Source organism: Excalfactoria chinensis, chromosome 12 (genome assembly GCF_039878825.1).
Source record: "Excalfactoria chinensis isolate bCotChi1 chromosome 12, bCotChi1.hap2, whole genome shotgun sequence".
Lineage (NCBI taxonomy): Eukaryota > Metazoa > Chordata > Aves > Galliformes > Phasianidae > Excalfactoria > Excalfactoria chinensis.
Genome location: NC_092836.1, coordinates 15024495 through 15030809, shown reverse-complemented (window position 1 = coordinate 15030809; position 6315 = coordinate 15024495).

Below are 6315 nucleotides of genomic sequence, written 5' to 3'. Positions count from 1 at the left end.
AATTTCTTATCTAAAGGTAGTTGATCGATATGATGGCAAAGTAAAGGATGCTAAGCAGAGTGTCAAAACTGAAAGTACACTTCTTAGTGTCAACAGACAGAGCAGGAAATTTGTGGTGACCTTGGCCAAAATGTGACTTCACTAACTTAGTGTCGTTCCTTACCACAGATACTGGTCATGGGTGTACCTAGCTGCAGGACAGGTTTCCATAGGGAAGGGCATTCAGCAACCTTAGTTAAAAGCCTATGATATCTTTCATCAAAGAGTTTATTTAGTGAAACTTAAGGTTTTATTGGTGTCCAAATGATTCCTTGCACTGAAGTGAACAATGGGCTACAAATGTCTTATCTGGAGTTTGGTTGCAATATAAATTGAATCTCAAAACTCATTATGGAGGACTTCTGTATCTTTGCAAAGATACGGCTTTAAAAGCTTCATAAGAGGACAAAATAAATTTGAGTACATTTTTGCAAAATGACAGTGTATTGCCCTCTCTCCAGGAAATTAATCAGAATGCAATCAAAATATATTTCCAGCTGCTGAAGTTCTCTTCCTCCCTTGTGGACTTTTCTCACATAAATCAAATCTCAGATTCAAATTCGTGTTAACTGGACAACTGTTCTCCTAAGCTGCATGAAGTGGCACTATCTGCTCTTCCTTCTGTTGTGCTTTCTGTAGCCCTAATTATTGTGACTTCGTATACAGAGATCAAACACATGGGAGGAAAAATATAATAGAATCACAGAATGGCTTAGGTTGGTGGGACCATGAAGTTGCAACAACCCTGCTCTGGACCCACCTCTGCCACTCACCAGGATGCCCAGGGCACCATCCAACCACGCATTTGAATGCCTGCAAAGATGGGGCATCCACAACTTTTCTGGGCAATCTGTTCCAGCACCTCACCACCCTCTGAGCATAAAATTTCTTCCTGACGTCCAATCCAGATCTCCCCTCTTTTAGTTTGATTCCATTTCCCCTTGTCCTGTCACTATCAGATCATGTAAAAAATAGATCTTCCTCCTGTTTGTAGGTTCCCCTGAAGTACTGGAAGGCAACAGTGAGGTCTTACCAGGGCTTTCTCTTCACCAGGCTGAACAAGCCCAAATTGGATATTTACTTATGTCTCTACACATTTCTGCCATTCTCCATCTTGCAAGAGCCTAGCATGGTTCTACAACTCAGATTCACGGTAAAGTCGGATTATCTTCCTCTCACCATTACAGTTGCCCACTCTGGGGAATGAGCAAGGCAATTTTCAACAGCTAGAGCAACAACACACAACTCCTTTTGTGTAGAAATGATGAGCAATTACAGCTGCAGGGGAAACATCGGGCAGGAAGAATGTAATTGAGCAGGTTGGAATATGGCCAGAACACTGGGGCCTAATGTTCTGTCTTGCTCTTGTGGAAGGAACAACAAAGAATACTTGAGCCACAACAGCCAAACTCTTAAGTTCTGCTTTATCTGAACTATAGCACCTCCCACAGCACAGTTCCCAGCACTGTGGTAGCCTCAGGATAGTATTGCTCCAAGGGAACTGGTCCCCATTGCCATTTAATGTGTGTTGAACCTGGTATGAAGGCTGAGGAAAGAGCCGAATCAGTTTTGAAGTGAAAGCAAAACCTCCTTGGTAATTTAAAGGGACACGTTTTCAAGCTGTAAAGCACAGTTTCACTGAAGCAGGTGGCTTTTGAGAATTCAGGTTCTTCAGGTGGCTTTAAAAGTTATTTGAACATCTTACTAGTGGAGAAAGCACATTAGAGGGAATGAAAAAAAAAACCAAAGCATTACAATATTGAAGCTGGAATTAATTTGCCTAAGTATGCTGAGCTGACATTACAAACATACAACTGAGTATAGTGAAAGTGTCAGGAGAAAATGCAAAATGATGGTACACTTTGATGTTAAGCCCAGTAAATAGCTCTGCATAATAAAATTACTGTTATAATTTTAATGTATTTTTTGAACTGATATTATGCCCAACACATGGATAAGAGCATCCCAGCTCAGGAAATAGTGTACTCATTTATCAGAAGGAGATATCTGAACTTTCAGTACGGAAGATTTTGTCTGGATAATTCAAAGTTACAGCCAGATCTAAATCACCAACTGCTCTTAATCTCTTTGAAAATATATATACTTGTATTTTTAGTTTTGTAACTGAATGTTTTTACTGCTCATATGCACGTCTAGTATTACTTTGGATATTAACAAGTCTTTCACCTTAACAAGATTATACCACACAGTAAATGAGATATTTGGTGGGAGAAAAATAAATAAATAGATAGATTGTCCTTGCAATGATGAAAGCTGTCAATCCTTTTCAAAGTTTCTTTTACAACTTCCTGATGAGAGTGATTACGTTAAGGTAGAGATCAGGACAGACAGTATTACCTTAAAGCAATCCATCTGTCTTTGCAGATGGATGTTTGGTTTTGGTGTATAACAGAACTCACTTCAGATGATGTATTGGGAAAATATTACCTTTATCTTCAAAGAACACTGTGAATGAATACTATAGGTAGAAGCGTATGATGTGTAAGCAATTCTATCTAATTGAAAAGTACGTATTTCCTCACAGAGTAGAAATGCAGTGACGCTACTTGTGTATTTCTAAACCTGTTCAAAACCACGTGGAAGATGGATATTATGCTTACACAGTCAGCTTTTCAGGGTTTGATTCCACCTTGTACGAGTGAGAAAACAAACCTCTTTCAAACCGCATTATAAACTAAGCTTAAGATTCTACTCAGCAACTCACACTGCCTCAACACAGCAAGAACACAGTTGCGCAAACAGGAGAAACATGCTGATGAGATTCAATTAAGCAGTATGAAAGAACTCACTCGATTGACTTAGTGCATTTCTAAGCACATTTCCCACAAACCAGATCTAGCAGCCCCCAAGAGCGCAACAATCACTGAGTATGAAGCCCTCTGGATTTCTCAAATTCTTAAAATCTAAGCAATCAATTCTTAAAGATACTTTTAAAAGGAGAAAAATAATTACAGTAGCCTAGAATGGTACGCACGAGCCAACTTCCTTACACAGGTGCTCTGCAGTAAGATAACCATGTATTTCAAACAATGTGTTCTCACAGAATCACAGTCACAGAGGTCAGAAGTGACCTCAGGAGATCACCTCGTTCAACCCAGCTGCTAAACCAGGTTCCCTAGAACAGGTAGCACAGGAAAGCATCCAGGTGTTTTGCCTGTCTCCAGAAAAGGACACTCCACAAGCCTGTTCCAGTGCTAAGGTTTCACTAGTTACTTTTTGCTCTTCTCTGATAATTTAATTAGCAGGTTAGAGGTGAAAAGGCCCCATGAAGAACTGTTTCTTCTCATAGCGTATGGAAGTGAGTACACATTGTACTTCGCCCATACAGACTGCAAACTAGCATCTCTCATAGGGATTTGTGCTGCTGCAGCATAGCAGCACAGGAGAAATGAGAAGTATCACTGTGTAGCAAGGCTATATGAGATAACACACGGTTTTGTGTGAGTCTCTTTAGCTGATATCAGTAAACTATGAAGATCAGGCTTAATGCTAGCATCTCTGATGGCTTGCAGTGTGCTGTTTTGAAGGAGGAAAGACATTTTGAGAACTCTTTTGGATGACAGGAAATGTTGGCATTGCCACCATCTTCCCTGATGCCACCTATTGTCCCTGATGGCTTTTGGTACTTCCTCATCCATACAAAGCTTCTATAGTCTCTTTTTTCCTTTATTTAAATGCTGTGATGAGGGAGTAAAATCTTTTTGTCTCTGCTATACTTAGCATCTGCCCTTGTATGCAGTAGTTTTCTTTCCTTTCCAGATGTTATCAAAGTCCAATAACTGTTCTTCAGAGCCAAGACAGATGCAAGCTATTTTTTAAAACACAATTCAAGCCAACTTTCATTCTTTGAGATGTAAAAATATAATGAAACATTATGAATGCATTTTAATGCTATAGAAATGCAAAAAATAAGTGCTATAATAATCATTAGATTATTTATCTTCATCAGTCCTAGCTCTAATAGCAGTCACCATGGCTAAGCTCCAGTGTAATTATTGTCAGGGACCTGCTCCAAACACCATCATCAAAGTCAATGAGAAAGTTTTTCACACTGAGTTCTGGGTACTTTGGATGAGGCCCTGAACTGTCTGCACTTGCAGAAGCTCTCTTTGATTCTTCAAAGCCAACACTCACAACACTGAGGTTGCTGTTGATATAGAGACTTCAAGACAGCAAACTCCATAGCACTACCTGGGGAATTTTTACCAATGAGATATTTTGAAACAGCTGTCTTTTCCAATGTTATATCCAGGTTTCTGTGTGCCTTCCTGTCATCTTAACAGCTGAGTGAAACTGATCGGTCTTGTGATTTGTGCTTGAGGATCATTCAAGCAGTGACCATTCATTTGTAAGGCCAGAATTGCATTACAGTTTAGACAGCAACTTTCTGAACAACATACGAAAGATGTTTGTATTTTCACAACTTCACCGGTTCATTCTTCAATAAGGCATAAGGAGCACAAATTAAATTGAAACAGCTAAATATTTCCAAATTGAAGCAAATTTAGTTGAAATGATATAAATTTTTGTATGCAGTTGGACCCCATGAAAAGCTGGATTTCTGTAGTTTTAGTAGTCACACATTCCTGCTGGTTTTAATGAACAGATAATGACTAGCAAATCATAATAGCACATTTTACTCCAAAGGCTCCAGGACCTCTTGATAAAACATTGGCCAGGCATTGTGCATAATCATACTCATGCAGCTGAGTTCAAATGAGGGTGACCCCTCTTTAACCTCTTCAGTGTGGCCTCTTCAAGAGTGAGCACAGCACCTCCACATCAGAACATGTTACATGCAATGAAAAATGGCAAGACTCAAGAAGGAGTCAAATGCAGATCACACGCAGTGACCAGTTCATGAGCCACAGTTTGGAAACTGTTGGGCTAGAGTTTGCTCTGCACAATGTTGGCTGTTAATGGAATTTATAATAGAAATTTTTCCATACTACTTGGTCTTCTACTTGGTAGCTGCAAATGACCAGTTTATGTTGCTACTTTTCAGATGGCAGTTTGACCTTACAAAATAATAATAATAATAATAATAATAAAATTGCCCTGCAGGCAAAAGATGTTTAAATCCCAGTGCATTGTAACCAGTGCAGAGGAAGCCTAGTCAGCCACATGGATGCAACATAGAAGATAACCATGCCAGACAATGCCAGTGGAGTGGGCTGTAGTCTCTTCTGTACCCTTCAGCAGTTAGGGCACATCTGTGCCCAGAGAAAGGTAGCTCTCCTCTTGAAGAACCACTCTCAGGTGAACTGAATAGTCAGACAGTATTATTCTGGGTAACGCTCTTTGTCTCAACAACTGAATATATCCTATATTTTAAAAAAACCTGGTGAATTGGAACCAATACTTAGTCTAAATACAAGGACAATGGGACTGTGATGAAGACAAGAGCTAATTAAGTGCTAATTAGAAATATATAACCCTAAAGTAGTAGTAGAAATGCCAGAGCAGTAGTTATTCCTTGTTACTGTATAAATTAGACAGCTAGAATATCCTTAGCTATTACCTTTTACAGGCTGCACATGGTGTGATGGAACACATGGTGGGAAGGCAGGGCCAGCCAGCGGAGCTCAGGTGCATGCAGTGTACCTGAGTGACTGAAAGGGGTGGAGCCAGGATCCATCCGTTCTCAGACCTCATTTAAGGGTTGGCAGTTGTGGCAAAGGGGTCCTTCTGGAGAAACCTGTTTGCCTGAGGCTTTCCAAAGGTAAGTAGTACTTTTATTTCTGCGTTTATGGTTGCTGTATTTGGGCTTGTCCTCATATGTTGCAGCCAAAGACCATACCGCCCTGTTGTTATCGCTATACTTTTCATCATGTTATAGCGTTATGGGGGCCAGATCTTCCTGCTGTGACAAGTGTACAACAGTACAAGGTGTAGTGCTGTCTTTGTTACCATGTGTAACATTAGCCAACAGGTGTTAGCAGAGGTAGTGAGTGTTACCTTGCCTTCTGAACTGTAGAGGCTGTCTTATAACACAGTCATCTATAGAAGAGTGGACATGGGATTGACTGTAGCAGAAATGGGCACTTCCATCCCGCAGACAGAAAACCCAGCTGTAGGACGCTCTGGAAGCCATTCTTTCAGTTCAGTCAGACCGGCTGTCACCTCTGCTTGCTCGCTTCAGGCTACCACCAATCTTTTCAGTCCTAGTTGCTAACCCCGAGTGGCTCCCTGTGCTGTGGAGAAGCACTGTAACATGGGAGGGCATCCGCTCTGAGGGCCCTGGGATGAGATAAC